At 34.8% G+C, this 19,302-nt stretch overlaps 1 protein-coding gene across 3 annotated transcripts in view; it reads left to right on the forward strand.

Moving 5' to 3' along the window:
• Window positions 1-19,302, forward strand: part of l(2)41Ab (lethal (2) 41Ab) — a 119,713-nt gene that overhangs the window by 80,929 nt on the left and 19,482 nt on the right. The window lies entirely within an intron of this gene.

Genomic DNA, 19,302 nt, shown 5'->3' on the forward strand with positions numbered 1-19,302 from the left:
AACACAATGTTTCTAAACATACCAGTATCTGCTGCTAATCCAGGAAAATATAATTTGCACCTGCAAATTTCTACCCACACAGTGAGCCTTCGAATATTGTCGAGATTAGTCTGTTTTGCTGGAAATTCAAGAATTCATTCGAAAGCAACATGTAGCAGGACACTGCATGTGCATGATGTTGATACAAGCAACATACACCTGGTGCCTTCCATTTCAACTCAGGCAAAAAAATATAAAATTGTACCATCACCATCTCAGATATTGTTGAAACTTTTTTTATAGCAACTAGACATGTTTTTAAGAGACCCATATTTTTTTGTTTTGTCGAAAAAAATTTTCCCGCCAAGTAATGGGCCATCAAAGACGGGGAGTACAATTTATATTGTAGAAGACATGGAAAATGGTCAATTTCGGAGCCTCACCATTCGGCTATGGAGACAGGTAGAGTTATAATTCTTGTTGTGGTATGTACATAGGGATATAAATAAACTATATTTTATTATAGTTTGGTTTGCGCATGCGTATCTTTTTGTACATAAATTAACAAATAAACGTCAATTTATCTGAAAAGTCGAAGTTTGCGAATTTTTTTCGAGCACTTCCGGTTCGAATTTTAAAATTATGTTTTCACGGTTGGTAAGACCTAGTTACCTGCTTTCCGAAAAAAAATTTGTATCGCTTCTGTGGTCAACCGTTTTGTCGCAAAAAATTCGAGAAATTGTAAAATTTTCAAAAATCGCCATTTTTGGGCGCCATTTTCTCGAAAACACCATTTTTTTAATTTCTGAAATTTTGTCAGATGGTTCAACTTTACCTGAATAATAAACACACCAAATACCATTCTCGACCAATGCTTCGTGGATTAACTGCAGCCTTTTGAAGTTAGCGAAGTTTCGCTAATTTTGATGTCACAGTTAACAACACTGGGAACAATAAAAGTGCAATGATTTGATGATGTTTGTAGTTCACATTCATTAAATGAAGAATAAATGGTTTTCTTGGCTGTTTTTTTTTTTATTATTTTGATTAAAAAGACTCTCTGAAATAGTAAAATGAGCCTCCCTCTACTCCTCCGTTTTCTTAAACTGAAGTAATCTGAGGTGGAAATTACGATTACGAAACACACAAATTTCAAGTTCACTTACTTAAAATGGTCTTCGGAAACAAAATTTCACTGATTTTTACATGGACCAATCATTTGCTTGGTTGTTGTCTTCTAGCATGTAACCGTGCAGATGCTCCAATAGATGTTGGTTCACTCATAACTCATCCAGGAGTGGATCTAGGGGGACGGTTGCCGCCCCCCCAGAAGAAGAAACTTTCTTATTTATATATAAATAAAACCCATCCCAGAGTTTGGAGCTCTTAAAAGTAGCTGTAAGTAGCAGTATTACAATCCCCCCCCCCCCGAAGTCCGTCCTGGATCCGCCCCTGCGTAGCACATTGTCGACAGTCACAAAACACTTATTTTCACTTCTCTTATGCTCTTCTGGAAACCTGTACCCTGCTGAAGGTTCATGTGGAAGCATAAACAGCACTTAAACTTCACGTAATTCATGATTTATTCATAATATTTCTGCTACGCACCACTGGTTATCATACATATATGTATATAACAAAAGTTCCTTTTTGCAGATTTCTTAAATCTACACCTTGAATTGCAAAAGTTCGATTTTGGGGGAAATATGAAGTTAGTTCATAGTGACCCGTTACTGCCATAAAAACTTCGCAATTTTCCGAAAGCCAAAGATAACTTCGTTGAATACCAGTTACCGGTCGCATACTTTCTCTTTTTTCTTCCGGAAGTCGTCGAATTCAGTTCCAGGTAACAAAACGAGAGTGATACCCGGAGTTTGTACCTGCACTATACTCACGAATTCTGCGGTTTTAGTGGGGACGCGGTGGCTCAGTGGTAGAGCGTTCACTTCCGGTGCTTGGGGTCCCTGGTTCAATCCCAGCTCGTGCCGTTCTGTATTCCACCATTTCATTTATTTCTCATAATCACCGTCTCCTTTAGCCTAACCGGCATAACCGTGGAACGTGAAACTTAACGATTTCATTTCATTTTTTTCTTCTGCGGTTTTAATACTGTGTATCTGTTTTAGCCTAAGGCTATGGCGCTTTGCCACAGTCTTTGCCCCCTTCCCTCCTCACTACCGTCGCAGAGACCCTTGCATGGCCGTTTTCACTGCAAAAACACTGCTTTATCGGACCTGTCTGTATCTCGAACATCTGAAAGCGATTTTTAAACTGGGATGCAGCACTATCAGAAATCACTGACCCATTGTGAAATTGTAGACACTTTTTTCTATAAAATATATTTTCGCTTTTCTTCGAGTATGTTTAGAATCTTGTCTATGACTATGAGTACATGAGCCGAATCGTGTGTTTTATCGTCGTTTATTACAACAAAACTGTCAATTGTTTCATATTTCGGTGATAACTCTGAATTTCACTTTGCACAATAACAGTCCAGTTTTCAACGAAGTCCACATGAAGTAAAATAGAATTTGTACCTTGAAATTTTATACGGTGGTTTTCGGTAGCAATTGATTCTCTTTGGATTTTCTTGATGTAGTCATGAATTTCAATTCTTACAGTTAAACCAGCAATGTACGATACGAAAACAGAAAGTGGCACAGTTTTTTTGTTTTTTTTTAACGAGATCATTATTCTCCCATATGGCATACGTAACCACTTTCATTTTCATCAGGATCAATAATTAAAGACACCACACTTATTTCTTCCACTCCAGGACATTCACCACATTCTTGAAGAAGACAGCTGTCATTTTCTACGGATCATACTACTAAAGGAAATAGGTCACTCATGACAGCTTCAATACAGGTTGCACCTTTGATTTGTAGCAACGCAGAAGCAGCTAACTTAAAATTTGCACAATACACACTTCCCTCTCAGGTTGCGGACTGACACACTTTAGTCGAATACTATAAAATTCCGAGTGACCCATTTTTATGCTGGGATGGTTCTGTTTAAAAATTCAGTAAATTTCTTTGGAACGCGTAAGAAAACGTTTCGTTTTTTTTTTTTTTTTTTTTTTTTTAACTTTTGGTCATTTTTCGATCACTGTAATGACATCGCACTTAATTGAGACTTTGTCTGGAGCATTCCAAATCATATTGAGGTAATAGTTTAGGCCTTTTATAGATCATCAGAATTCATTGGATGGCCATTTCAAGTAAACTTAAAATTTGTGTGTTTCGTAATCGTAATTTCCACCTCAGATTACTTCAGTTTAAGAAAACGGAGGAGTAGGGGGGGGGGGCTCATTTTACCATTTCAGAGAGCCTCTTGGTTCAAAATAATAAAAAACCAGCCAAGAAAACCTTTTATTCTTCATTTAATGAATATGAATCACAAACATCATCAAATCATTGCACTTTTATTGTTCCCAGTGTTGCTAACTGTGACATTAAAATTAGCGAAACTTCGCTAACTTCAAAAGGCTGCAGTTAATCCACGAAGCATTGGTCGAGAATGGTATTTGGTGTGTTTATTATTCAGGTAAAGTTGAACCATCTGACAAAATTTCAGAAATTAAAAAAATGGTGTTTTCGAGAAAATGGCGCCCAAAAATGGCGATTTTTGAAAATTTTACAATTTCTCGAATTTTCTGCGACAAAACGGTTGATCACAGAAGCGATACAAATTTTTTTTTTCGGAAAGCGGGTAACTAGGTCTTATCAACCGTGAAAACATAATTTTAAAATTCGAACCGGAAGTGCTCGAAAAAAATTCGCAAACTTCGACTTTTCAGATAAATTGACGTTCATTTGTTAATTTATGTACAAAAAGATACGCATGCGCAAACCAAACTATAATAAAATATAGTTTATTTATATCCCTATGTACATACCACAAGAAGAATTATAACTCTACCTGTCTCCATAGCCGAATGGTGAGGTTCCGAAATTGACCATTTTCCATGTCTTCTACAATTCATAAATTGTACTCCCCGTCTTTGATGGCCCATTACTTGGCGGGAAAATTTTTTTTCGACAAAACAAAAAAATATGGGTCTCTTAAAAACATGTCTAGTTGCTATAAAAAAAAGTTTCAACAATATCTGAGATGGTGATGGTACATGCTCTGCCTGAATTGAAATGGAAGGCACCACCTAACAAAACAGTTTCCTTTTTTTTTTTCTTTTTTTCTTTTTTCTTTTCTTTTTTTTTTAAATGAGAAACCCATCTGAAAATGGCCTTTTCTCGGATTTAAAACATTCTGTGTACCGGGCATGTTTCTTTTATATTTCAGACAGTGTACTGTTTCTCTGTAACCTGCAAATACATGCTGTCACTACATACCATGTACAGTTCATGTTTATACAACCCTTTTCTGCTAAAACAAACCACCTGGAAATCCTATTTTCCGTATTAAAAACATACCATGTACCAGACATGTAAACGACAAACTCCTACTAGATGAACAATTTTCTGTAACCTGCATGAACATTCGGCAATACAGGGAAAAAACAGCTCATGTTCACAGCAGATTTCTTTTGAAATTCAGCATAGTTGAAAATCATGTTAAAAAACGGAACACATTATATGTAATGTGCAGTAAATTTTCGTTCAACATTTAAAATACCGGCTGGCCTGGAACGCAAATGTACATGTTTACAATATCGGTGTAGTACAGTGTATGTGTTGGTACCCGTTACATACGCAGACACGTTTTCACTAAATACCACGTGCTACACATGAACTTACACTCGCTGATCTGCACATGTCTGCAGCCCGCAACATTTTCTTCTGAACATTGCATGTACATGCGCGTCGCACAGGTACTGATCAGTCAATGTACTACCATGAGCAAAATAAATGACGCGTCTCTTTATTTTGAAGTTTTTTGAAAATATCTCCGTTTTCTTTATATGTTCGAAATTTCGGAAGGTTTCCCCAGCAGGACAGGTTAATAACAAACCCGTTTTTAATATTTGTGTTAGATATTAGCTTAAAATAAAGAAATTAGAAGCAAAAAACATTAAATCGACAGAAATCTCGAGAATTACCAACTCTGCTAAAGTGGGAAATTTTCAAGAACGCGAGGGAATTCTGCAGTTCAACACGAAGCAGCGACATCTATGTCATTGAGAGAAGCGTGGATTAGATCTACAAACGAAAATTTTAACGAAATATTTCTAGTATGTCTTATTATATGCATTATCAGCGAACTCCAAATATATGAATCTATGCTAAGTATTAACGTATAGATAGTGCAAATAGTGGAAATTACCTATGGAAAAAGACGAATTGTTAGCCCAATCGTAATGAAAAATCGTCTTTACTGTAGAACAGGTTCAGATTACGTAAGAGAGCAAATAGCTCAGTTAGGTAAAGCAACGAGTTTGTATACCGAAGGTAGACGGTTCGAATCCCGTGGAAGTACTGTTGTCATTTTTATCACTAAGGTTATTTTATTTCTTTTTTATTTGGGAAGGAATCAAATTGTAACATATGTGTAAAACTCATGACGATACCCAAAAAAAAAAAAAAAAAAAAAAAAAAAAGAGAGAGAAAATATCGTCGCATTTGCATTACTGTCTCTAATTTTTGTTTGCAAACAGATTCGTAATTATTTCCCCTGTGCTCACTGATGCATAACGAATGTTTTCCAGTAAATGTTAATTCTAATTTGGAGAATTTTATAGTTTCACAATGTTTCTCACTACGTAGTCTTCTATCTATGTGTTTGGATATTTTGATAACAGATTTCCCTATTAAATGTTTAATTTTCTCTATAAATATTTGTCTTAAATTGAAATTGTTTTGAATTTACTACATAAGCAAAGTTGCCCGAAGGAGGGGAGCTCAAGTAATAGATATTCTACGTAAAAGCAACCTATTGTAGAATGATGATGCTTCTTACCTTCAGCACATAATCTTAGCGTTAGAGAGTCAGAGAGAGAAAAATCCTGGTTTTTCCTCCTCTATGACCACCCATCTTAAACCTCTACATATCATTGTTCGTCTCACATAATTTCGGCTCTCCAAAGACATTCATATTCATTATTATTATTATTATTATTATTATTATTATTATTATTATTATTATTATTATTATTATTATTATTATTATTATTATTATTATTATTATTAATGAATATGCCACCCTTACATAATGATGTAACTTTACACATCTTAGTTTAAAGTGCTTTCTTTAGTAATAATTTGAGCAACCACGTCACAAAATTTAAAATGTATGAGGGGGCACGACGTTTTATTTCCCCTCCTCTCTTTTCAGCACCCTCCAACAGAAGGTATATAATTTCTGAGAAGCAGGGCAGACAAAATGAATAAGAAATATATTTAGAGCATCCTTTCCTCCTTCGTGAATGTAATATCACGTAGCATTTTTTATTCTACTGAAGACGACCCTAGGCCGTTATGGTTAGGTAACAAAAGAAATATCTAATATATTTATAGCGCCCCTTATCTGTAATATTACCTCTTCTTTATTTGTTCGAGGTTTCCTTACACAACCAAGGGTGACAAAAAGAATAGGAAAAGTGTCTAAAGATTACAAAAGACTTTATATTTTGTCAGAAACAAGGCAGTATATACATAACATTGCTTTCGTTAACAAGTGTTTCACCCTTGAGTCGCTTATAAAATTATGCAAAATAACTTTTGCCGATCATTGTTCTAGAAAGATTTGTCCAGGATGGTTTGGTGTCGAGCTAATAACGATAAGTATATTTATTTACATCACTGTTAAAGAAATAGCAAACTTTCTGAAAGGAACTTACTAGGAAACAGATCTTCCTTCTACTTAGCCAGAGCCCACTCTGAAAAATTGCATCTGGCATTCTGAGTGAAAGTTCTATGGGACTATTAGAAAAATATATTCCCGTTTTCACGCTGATGGTAGAATTTCTTAAACAGTTATTGAATTACGTTCGAAGGGTAGGCGTAAATAGCGCCCCCGCAACAATGTGGCGTGGGGACCGCACAAGCTGCAAGGCCAAAAAATATAGAGAAAGTACGCAGGGGCGGAGCAGGCCAAATTTTCACACGGGCAAAGTGACTTTTTGGCGCCCTTCCCCTAGTAGTAGCCTATATTTTACATTTTATCATAGTGTTTTTAATAGTTTAAACCAGGAGCGTCATTTCAGATTTTGCTTTGGGGGGGGGGGGAAGACCTCTTGATATAAGTAAAATTTCGCGTTTTTCACTGATTTACTACTATTCTAATGATAAAATCTATATACATCTCAAACTCACGGGGGGCAAATGCCCCTCCCTGCCCTCCCTAAATGACGCCCCTGTTTTAAACCCATTTTCAAAAAGAAATCCATTACCTAGGAAAAGTTCACAAAGAATATGGCCCGCTATAAAGAATACCAACTCCACCCCCCCTGGTCTAGTGGCTAGCACGCCTGCCTTCTGTGGTACCGGGTCCAATTCCCGGTGGATTACTGTTGAACGATAAAAGTGGTTCGGATTCCACTATAATTAGTATCCACATCTCCCTTGCCCATTAAGGCATAACCGTGGAACGCTATACTCAAGCAAACAAACAAACAATACTTAATTCCCGGCACTCTTTATTCTACATGCCATCTCTCAATTTTTCGATACAGCCCCCTTAGTACTATGAAACTCTCTTCTTCCATAGTGAAATGGAAAAAGATCATATAATTGGCACTACTTTACAAGAATATAAACCAAAAACGTCAGTAGAAAGCACATTATAAAATTTACTTTTTGAGGCTCGTTTTGGTGCTCCTCTTTCTCTGGCGCCCCGGGCGGTCGCTCGGCCCTTAGTCCGCCCTTGAAAGTACGGACGCATAACTAAGGACTGCGGAGGAGAGGTTAACCTTCATGTTATGCCACTGGTTTGACGTGTTTGAAATGTTCAGTAAGTGATCAGTTGGTGAAATAATTTCGACGGTTACTGATGTTTAAAGTTTAGCTAAGACAAAGCTACCTAATCAAATACATTTGATATCGCGATGTCACAATTTGATTTTTCCTCACATAAAAAAGATAAAAACAATAGTAATAAAAACCCTTACTCGTACTGGGCTCCTAACTAACTAACAACCTAATTCTTACAGACTAGTTGCTCTGACCAACTGAGTTTCGATTTCTTACGCGAAAGAAGTCTGTTATATTAAGAGGCATGCTTTTCATTATCAAAACTGTTCGAAGTAATACGAACATGGCTTAAGAACAGGGACGGAACTGAATTACCACTCGATTGACCTTGAGGGCAAATCACCAAAGCGTAACTATAAACGTAAGTTCAGCATGCATTTCTCTGGAGTTGTGTTCAGTATTCCTATCTGCCAGTCATGCTTGTTCGTAGGAGTAATATGTTACAAACCTAACCTTTCGATAGAGCACAATGACAGAGAATCAAAATTAATGAATTTTTACCCTTGTGAACTTGGGATACCACCATGTGCAATAAAACTGTCGCGTCTTCTGAAGTGATATTTTATCGAAAATAACTCGTTTTCCTTTATATATCCGAAGTTTTTGAGGGTTTCAAAATGAGGAAACGTTACTGACAAACAAGGACGCATTTAGGGGTGGGTCCAGGTGGTCCGGACTCCCTCTGAAATCCCACCTTCTCTGTAAATTTAGCCTAAATTTAAGGATTATCTTTTAAATTTTATTATAATTTATCCTAATATTGAAGTCGGACTTCTCCCGAAATAAATTACTGCATACGTGCCTGCTGACAATTTTCAATATATTCCTTAAATAAGTAAAATAACTAAATTAGGAGCAAAAAGCTTCAACACGGGCTAACTTTTGTCCACTGCCAATATTGTTAGAAGGGATATTAATAGCAAAAACTGCTAGGCAATGCTGAACCTTGGAACTTCACTCCGAACAGCAAGCTTATTATTGAGAACTACATATGAAACATTTTATCAAAACTTATCTAGCTTTTACCTGGCATGAAATTATTATATACACCAAAATTCACTCTCCTAAAATGTGTATCTAAACATTGCTCTACGTATCTTCGAAGCAATGAAAATTATTTATCGAAATATGTGAGCAGGGAATTCTAACAGCCAGCCATTTTATTTAAATCGTAGTAAACCCTGTAACCGTGCGTTAACGTGAAGACAAAGCTTGGTCCATTGGTAAAGTGTTGGAAGAATATAAACTCAATGTTCGTAGGTTCGAATCTATCCACTCACCATAACATTTTGTTCTTATGTGTAACGATGAAATAAGAAAGAAAAAATGTATAACCGTTAAGACAAAACTTCAACCAAGTCTGAAGAGAACAATACTAAAATAGTAATACAATGACGTCAACCAAAAATTATTTCATGTAGCGTTTGGACGAAATTACAGCTGTTAACAATTGCAGAAATAAAAACAGGCTGTAATGCATTCTAGACTTCTGAATGCATTTACTTCCTGAAAACTTCCGTCTCGTCATTGGTATGCCGTTAATCATTGTAAAATCTTTCAATTGGAAGTGAAATGACACAAACTAAAACAGTTTTAAATCAATAAATGTCTATGTGTAAAAGTAGGTGTCTTTTATCTGTAAATCTGAGTTCCTTTTACTTTGAAGTGACAAATGAGAGAAGAAAGTATGGTGTTCGAAAAAAAAAATCAAATTTGAGATTTCAACATATTTACACGTATTATAGCCCCTAACACCGAAAAAGTTATTTTTCGATACATGTCCATCAGTTCGTCCGTCTGTTCGCTACACTTTTCTGTGCACTCGCCTAGAAGCCATACCTGAAGCCATACCTCGCCTAGAAGCCATACTTGAACATACCGTAAATTAGTTGAAAAATTTACGGTATGTTCAACTTATCTGCACCAAATTTTAGTTTAAGATTTTCATAGTATTTCCTATAGTTTTTTTTATTTCCCTCCTACTCCCAAAACAAGGGTAGTTTCCTGTACGATGAAAATAAAAAAAGATATTTTCTCATAACTGGCTCTAACGATCTTGTTTTCTTTCTTTTTTTATAAATCAATATTTAATTAGCAACACTATTTTGTGGTATAAGGCATTTATCTGAGAAAAATCTACAAGGGGTAGTTTATACTAAGGGGGTGAGTTTTTTCTCAGTGATTTTCTCAAAATGGACTCAAATGTTTTCGTTCATATTTCATAAATAAAGATTTCATTAATAACCTATCAATATGGCATAACTCGTTTGTCCTAAAAAAATGCGAGGGGTAGTTTATTCTTGGTGGAGTGTTGTCTGGGCGATTTTCTCAAAAACGACTCAAAAGAGTTTATTCATATTTCAAAAATAAATATTTCGTTAATAACCGAACAATATGGCAAAACTCGTTTGTCCTGAAAAAAATATGCGAGGGGTAGTTTACTCTTGGGGGTGTTTTTCCTCCACGGTTTTCTCAAAAATGAGTCAAGCAATTTTGTTCGTACTCAGAAATAAATATTTCATTAAAAAACCTAGTAATATGGAAAAACTCGCTTACCCTGAAAGAATCCTCAAGAGATAGTTTATTCGGGGAGTTATTCTTCCCTCACGATTTTCTCAAAAATTACTCGGACAATTTTATTGATAATTCATAAATAAGTATTTCATTAATAACCCTATATTTTAGTATAAGTCATTTCTATGAAAAACAATTACAACGGATAGTTTATTTTTGGGGTCAAGGTTTTTTCCCCGACAATTTTCTCGAACGACAGGCGATTTTGTTCAAATTTCGCAAATAAATATTTCATTAATAACCAAAAGTATATCTTAACTCATTGTTCGAAACAATTCACAAGAGGTAGGTTACTCCTGACGTGTTCTTTTTGAACGACTTTCCCAAAGTGACTCATTTGATTTTTTTCATATTTCATAAACAATGATTGCATTAATTGGTCTATTATATGTCTAATGAAAATGTGCTCAAAGTGTGAGCTAGTTTTGTAGTATGGATTTTCTTCAATCGAAGTTTTTTATTCGATAATCTGACATTCGATGTATTTGAATAATACGATAATTTTATTCGTATTATCCAAATACACACTTCAGTAACAACTGCGGCCTAACACAGTTAAGAAATTGAATTGAAAAAGTTTAGTGCGGTGGCCCTGTAATTGAATATTTTTTGAGAAACTCCCTAGCTTTTTGTGGTAAACTCAGGCTTTTCTTTTTCGAGCGACAAAAGAGAGAAGAAAATATAGTGATTGTGAAAATAATATCAAATTCAGATTTCAACGGATTTACATGTTTCATGGCGTCTACATACCGAAAATGTGACTTTTCGACACCCGTCCTTCCGGTCCGTCCGTTCGACACACTTTTATATGCACTCGCCTAGAGGCCATACCGTTCAACTTATCTACACAAATTTTAAACTTAGGGTTTACTTAGTATTCTTACAGGAGCTTTTCCATTTTTTCCTACCACCTAAAATAAGTGTGGTTTACAAACAGCCGAAAATCGAAAAACGCTATTTTCTCAAAAATGGTTTTAACAATTTTGTTTATTTTTCATTAATCAATATTTAATTGACAACCCTATATTGCAGTATCAGATATTTCTCTTAAAAAAATTTACGAGGGGTAGTTTATTCTTGGAGGTGACTTTTTCTCGACGATTTTCTCAGAAAAGACCCTGGCGAATTTTGTACACACTTCATAAATAAATATTTGACCTTACAACATGGTATAAGTCAATTGACCTGAAAAATATATTAGTAGTAGTTTATTCTTGGACTTGAATTTATTCCCAATGAGTTTCTCAAACACGACCAGTTGGCAACCCTGTATCTCGACAACGAAGCTGAATTCGAAAACTGCAAGAGGACCATTTGTCTCCTTTTGATGTCACGAATCACCTCCCGAAGTTTGTGGACATCTTACAGGTTCACCCTTAATGAAGCTTCTTTTCGAAAAGTTAACTATTAACTTTAGGCATTGTTTATCTTTTTTTTTAAATCACAAATGTCGTTATTAATTTTAAGGCAAAGAACTACTTCTGAGAGAATAGATCTTGAAAAATAATTTTAAAACTTAGACTTTTGTTTTCGAGACATTCCAGACAAGACGAGACATTTTACAAGCTATCTCGTGTCCAAAACATTTGCCTCGTATTATCTTGGATGTCACAAAGCGCGTCTTGTCTCTTTCTCGAGACATGTCTTATCTCGTGCGCATTCGTTAACACTTGGGAAGGATTATCTTTCTACTCAAAGCATTGTTTTTATAATGGTTGCATATTTATGATAATTGCTGTCCACATAAATTACAGTCCTTTCAGTTGAATTAATTTTTATTATTATTATTATTATTGAAATTGCAATATCTAGTTTAACGTTGGACGATTATGCACCTACGCTAAGGGAGAATGATGATGAATGAAATGGTGAAATGAAGAAAGTGGGAGGAAAATGGAAAATCTCAAGAAAACACATACCCATGCACACGGTATTTGTCCACCTCAAATTTCACTTGGCACGAAGTGGAATCGAGCCACGGACCCCCTGCACCAAAGGTCCCTGCAATGCTTTATTATTATTATTATTATTATTATTATTATTATTAATAATAATAATAATAATAATAATAATAATAATAATAATAATAATTGAAGCGAGCTTAACGAGTTTCAACCGTACGACTCAACCAACGTTTGGGTGCCTGTTCGTTCGTCTGCTCCTCTCATAAAAGACATTTCATTTTAATGAAACTAGTAAGTGCCTTCTTTTAGCTCTGCGAAGTAACTATTGCTTGGAATATGAATCTGCAAAACATAAGAGGTAAAATTAACCAAATGGTGCAAGTTTCCACTTATATATACAAAACAATTTTGCAATATCAACTACGTGAATCATGTCCCATAAAGAAGCCGAAACCCCTACACCGAAGAGCCCTCCGAGATTTGATCATTGTCCACACGGACTGAAATTGTCATTTGAAGCCAAGACTTTAATATGAAGCCAATAATTTCTTTAAAATAGACGGAAAATTCGGAAGTTATAAGCATTTTCATATTTTTGCCTTTTCCCATAAGGGAGCCGTAGCCCCCTATACTGAAGACCCCCCCGGAGATTTGATCATTGTCCACTCGGACTGAGTTTGTCATTTGGAACCAACACTTTAATACGAAACAAAATATTTCTTTAAAATAGACGAAAAATTCGAAAGTTATAAACATGTTAATAATTTTGCCTTTTCTCATAAGGGGGCCGTATTAGCCTACACTGAAGAGCCCCACGAGATTTGATCATTGACCACTTGGACTGAAATTCTCATTTGAAACCAAAACTTTAATATGAATCCAAAAATTAAACTTTTACATCAATTTAAACTGACTGGGTTCCAGTTCCCCCCACTATTGTTTAGTTTAGTTAACTGGTAATTTGTGACAGCTTCACATCATCAAAAGAATGTTTCACTTCCCCTCCCCTCCCCCAGGAGTTCGTGCTGGATCCACCACTGGAATCAATAGACACTCTTCCTATTCTTTTCGTCATCCTTGATTGTGTAGGGGCTCCCTCGTACAAATAAAGAAGCGGTAATATTACAATCAAGGGGCGCTATATATTAGGTATTTTTTTAGTTACCTACCCCTAACCGCACAGGGCCATCTTTCGTAGAATAAAAAATATTACGTGATATTCCAATCATGAAAGGGGAGAGGATGCTGTAAATATATTTCTTATTCATTTTGTCTGTCCTGCTTATCAAAAATTACTTTCTGTTGGAAGGCTACTGAAATGAGAGGGGCAAAATAAAAAGTCGTACCCCCTCCTACATGGTTGCTCAAATAAGTACTAAAGAAAGCATTTTAAACTAAGATATTTAAGATTTAAACTAGGAAACTAAGATATCCTACATTATGTAAGGATGGCATATTCAGGATTATTATTATTATTATTATTATTATTATTATTATTATTATTATTATTATTATTATTATTATTATTATTATTATTATTATTATTATTATTATTATTATTATTTGAATGTTTTTGGAGCACCGAAATTTTGTGAGACGAACAATGACATGTAGAGGTTTAAGATGGGTGGTCATAGAGGAGGAAAAACCAGGATTTTTCTCTCTCTGACTCTCTAACGTTAAGATTATGTGCTGAAGGTAAGAAGCATCATCATTCTACAATAGGTTGCTTTTACGTAGAATATCAATTACTTGAGTTCTCCTCCTTCGGTCTACTTACCTTATGTAGTAAATTCAAAACAATTTCAATTCAATACAAATACATTGTAAAACTTTTCCGTAATTAAACATCTAGGGAAAATTAAACATTTAATAGGGAAATCTGTTATCAAAATATCCAAACACGTAGATAGAAGACTATCTAGTGAGAAATATTGTGAAACTTTATAAAATTCTCCAAATTAGAATTAACATTTACTGGGAAACATTTGTTATGCGCCAGCGAGCATATGGTGAGCAGTGAGCACAGGGGAAATAATTACGAAACTGTTTGCAAACAAAATTAGGGACGCTAATGCAAGTGCGACAACAGCATTTTTTCTTTTTTTGGTATCGTCATGAGTTTTACACATACGTTACAATTTGATTCTTTCCCAAATAAAAAAATTAAAAAAATAACCGTAGTGTAGTGATAAAAATGATAACGGCACTTCCATAGGTTCGAACCCGCTACCTTCAGCATACAGACTCGTTGCTTTAACTAACTGAGCTATTTGTTTTTTCACGTGAACTGAGCCTGTTCCGGTAAAGACGATATTTCATTACGATCGTCCTACCAATTCGTCCTTTTCCATAGATAATTTCCACTATTTGCTCTATCTTTATGTTAATACTTAGCATATATTCATATATTTGGAGTTTGCAGATAATGCATATAATAAGACATACTAGAAATATTCGTTAAAAGTTTAGTTTGTAGATTTAATCCACATTTCTCTCAATGACATAGATGTCGCTGCTTCGTGTTGAAATGCAGAATTCCCTCGTGTTCTTGAAAATTTCCCACTTTAGCAGAGTTGGTAATTCTCGAGATTTCTGTCGATTTATTTTTTTTGCTTCTAATTTCTTTATTTTAAGCTAATATCTAACACAAATATTAAAAACGGGTTTGTTATTAACCTGTCCTGCTGGGGAAACCTTCCGAAATTTCGAACATATAAAGAAAACGGAGATATTTTCAAAAAACTTCAAAATAAAGAGACGCGTCATTTATTTTGCTCATGGTAGTACAGTGCACACATGTGATTTCATGTCAGGACAAGAATTATTACATTCAAAAACAGGTGTTATTTCCCGGATAAGTGCCTGTTTCTGTTCCAAACCATTTACTTTACATGTAACACCTGTAGCACATGAGCAAAACATGCGAAAACAGGCACTGTACATTGCCTGTTTTCTCTAAAGTTTTCATGTATATGATTCGGAAGTCTGAGAAAAGTAAGAACAAATCGCGTTCTTCTTAAAGATCTATAAACAAAACGCGTTCTTTTATTGAAGAAAGAAACAACGAATGGAATACGGTCTTCTTTAAAGAAAAAGATTGTATACAGAAAGCATTACTTTTAATAGATGGGAATTAAGAAAAGGAATAATTAAGAATGATTACTTATCGTTCATACATTAGCTTTCGTTTTACTGAATTTGAAATTCAGTTTTTTGTTTCATAGTAACTTCATAAACATAACTTTCACACGGCCAAGTGGAGTAACTAAGTTACCCTAGAATTTATTTTTATTCGATTACTCTGTTTATACGTACTCTATACAATCATGCAAATATGTTATTTTATTTATTTATTTATTTATTTATTTATTTTTATTTTTTTTAATTCTTCACATTAAATATCTTATAATTAGATTTTTTCATTAATTTTTTTGTTTAAAATATATAAAACGATAATCATATCTGTTCTGTATGGCTGCGAAACATTGTCGCTTATTTGGGGGAAGAACACACACTGAAAGTATTTAAGGACAAGATCCTGAGACGAATATTCGGACCCAAGAGGAACGGGAATGGCAGAAACTTAATAACGAGAAACTACATAATTTATATAGTTTGCCAAACATGGTTAGAGTCATCAAGTCTAGGAGGTGGGCAGGTCAAGTAGCCAGAATGGATGAAATTAGGAACGCTTTCAAAGTTTTAACTCGAAGTGCAATCGGAAAACGACCATTAGGAAGACCTAGGCGCAGATGGGAGGACAATATTAAGATGGATCTCGCAGAAATAGGAATACAAAGTAGAAACTGGATCCAGTTGGCTAAAGATAGAAGTCAATGAAGTGCTTTTGTGAATGCAACATTGAAACTTCGGGCTACGTAGGCCATACAGTTATTAGTTAGTCAGTTAGTTTAATTGTTTCAAGCTCTGGGATAACTGAACTCTCCACACTATACATTTACGCCATCAATATTAATAAGTAACGCATGCATGTGGATATTATAGGGTACGTATAGTACCCCAATATTATATTGAATGTTCCTTTAATACTTAATATGAATTACATGGCATAATTCCTTAGTGCATTTTTTGCATTTTTTCCCTCTTATTTAGTAGACATATAGGAAACATTTTCCCGCTAACATTTTGTAAATATTATTACGTATCACTAAAATATGTATAAATATTCACTGTTTTATCAATAAAGATGTAACAAAACTAGGTCTTAAAGTTTGTATTACAGTTACTTAAATTGAAAAGACAAGACTTAAATTGTACATGTTGGTGACAAGATGACAAGAGAGTGTAAGGCTTATCTGTGTAACTTCTTCAAGATGAAACCTCTCCAGTTATTTAGGAGTATGTTGTATATTGCATCTCTGAATGCCTACGTTTTGTCACCAATCATCCAAACTAGATGGGTGTAGAATGTAATAGACGAAAAGTTAATAAGCAAACTTCAGAAGGAATTAGCGAACCTGTATGCTACATGACATTTGCAGATCACTGGGGAGGTAAACAAAACGAGCTATTAAAACAACGCTTCCGGAAGCCTCAGCAATACCAATAATTTGATTGCGCAAGTGTAATCTTGATTTGATTTTGAGTTTAGCGTCTTGTTCAGCAGAGAGGCTATATGAGATGTGCACCTACAGTTCTAACGTGAGATCCCAACCACACGAGCTCCCGCCAAGAATCGAGCTCGGGCCGCCCATGTCAAAGGCAAGTGTAATCTATTAGTGACTGATACAACCGAGGAAAAAGTAAAGAACATAAAACAAGCAAGATGTTATATGAATTGGAGAAAGCACGATCCAAAAGCACAAGTGAAGTTTGAAAATTGTAACCATTTGATTTGCAAGAGACATAGAAAAACAGTTATGAAATATAACAAGTTTGGATTATGTTTGTTAAGAAAATACAAACTGCACAGACAAAAATAGTGCAATTACCTGTAATATTTACCAAGTAATAAGTTATGTGAAGAAAAACAAACTGTAGGTGAGTGAAGCAAAATTTGGTACAAAAATGTGAAAAAATCTTGATAAAAATATTTAATAAACATATTCAGTAAGAAAACTAACCCAAGTAACTCAACCTAATAGAAACTTCTCTAATACGTAAACACATCGAGAGAAATCCACAGTAATATATGTTGTTGTTTTCTGACAATACATAAATAAATTATAATTTATTTCTTGGTATCACGTACAGGGTGGCCCATAATTATGTACATGATGTTTGACTGACTGTAGTGTTTGTAATTCTGGACAAAAAGTTTCGATATGGCCACACTGTATAGTCTTGGGAATGGGGATAATGATTACTGGATGTAAAATCCATAGATCCGTAAAATCCATAAAATCCATAGTATAGAACCCTACCAGTGCCAGAGTGGCTGAACGAAACGTTCCCGAACCACTGGATCGGTCGACGTGGGTTTGTGGAGTGGCCAGCTCGATCTCCCGATTTGAAATCACCTGATTTTTTCTTAAAGGACAAAGTGTATCAACATCACATACATAATTTGGCCGAACTACGGAAAGCTATCACAGAAGTTTTCCACAGGATACCAGCATGGGTCTTTCAAGCTGTTTGTAACAACGTTGCTCGTCGTCTCCAAGCATGTATCGATTTAGATGTACATTCATGTCCAAAATTATTGTCGCATGTCTATAAATATGTTATTGTAGGAATATAATTTGATAACGAATTCGCCCGATATTTCTTATAATGTTAGTATGTGTATAATCGGCAAAGACGTGTATGTGGCAAATTTCATGTCAAATGAGCACTAAATAAGAACAATAAAACAAAAATAAAACTTTCTTGTCCATTTAGCAAAATTTTGTTTTACTCATTCTAATTTTCGTATTTATAATTCTTTCCCTATGAAATTTACCACAAATATACATTTTCTGATTATACACATAGTATAAGTATTAACAGTACCCTGCAAAATCATTATCAAATTATATTCTTACAAGAAGACAGTTATAGATATGCGACAATCATTTTGGGCATGAGTGTACATTGGTGGACCATGCCATAGAGCAGCGTTTCCTAACCTTTTTCAACTTGCGGCACACTACGAGTGTAACTTGGATTCTCGCGGCACACTTATAGATATTATTATTTGTAAATATAAAATGCCGTGGTATTATTTCTGTGATTACTGATCTCCTCCTTACAGAGATGAAAGCTCGATCACTGGTTTACCCCTATGCTAATTCATTGTGCTTATTTTTCATTCTAATTTAAAAACAGAAAACAATTGCAATGAGATACAGGAATCAGGTTTTTAAAATTACGCTTTCTTTTTCGAAAACTGGATCCAATCTTTTACTAAGAAGGAAGATCACTAAATAACGAACGAACAAATAAATCTCTTTTACTTTTAAAACACAAATGTAGGTAATTCGTCGAAAGGATTGAATGATATTTTAAATTTTCAAGTTACGAAATAGTCTGCAACAATAAAGAAGCAATAATGGTCATAACAATGACAACAAATACTATTTTTTCAACATTAGAAATGTACAGAAAAGTAACACGGCATGAAACTTAAAATTGTAGATTCATAGTAGAGGCTCATAGTAATGTGCAATACAAATATTGTAGATTCATAGTAGAGGCTCATAGTAATGTGCAATACAAATATACATTTTCCCCTGTGTTTTGCAATTTGATTGTTATAGGATTAATAATTTTGTTTCGATTTCCTCGCGGCACACCAGCGGCCCATTCACGGCACACCGGTTGGGAAACGCTGCCATAGAGGATAGAGATCAAAATTTTTGTAAGAAAAGGTAAGAGAGTAATATGTTTATGTTCAATTTTATGCTGAAGTTATGTTGCTAGTTTCTTTATGTCAGTCTATGAAACATCATGTACATAATAATGAGCCACCCTGTACT

Source organism: Thermobia domestica, chromosome 11 (genome assembly GCF_964235325.1).
Source record: "Thermobia domestica chromosome 11, izTheDome1.hap1.1, whole genome shotgun sequence".
Classification (NCBI taxonomy): domain Eukaryota; kingdom Metazoa; phylum Arthropoda; class Insecta; order Zygentoma; family Lepismatidae; genus Thermobia; species Thermobia domestica.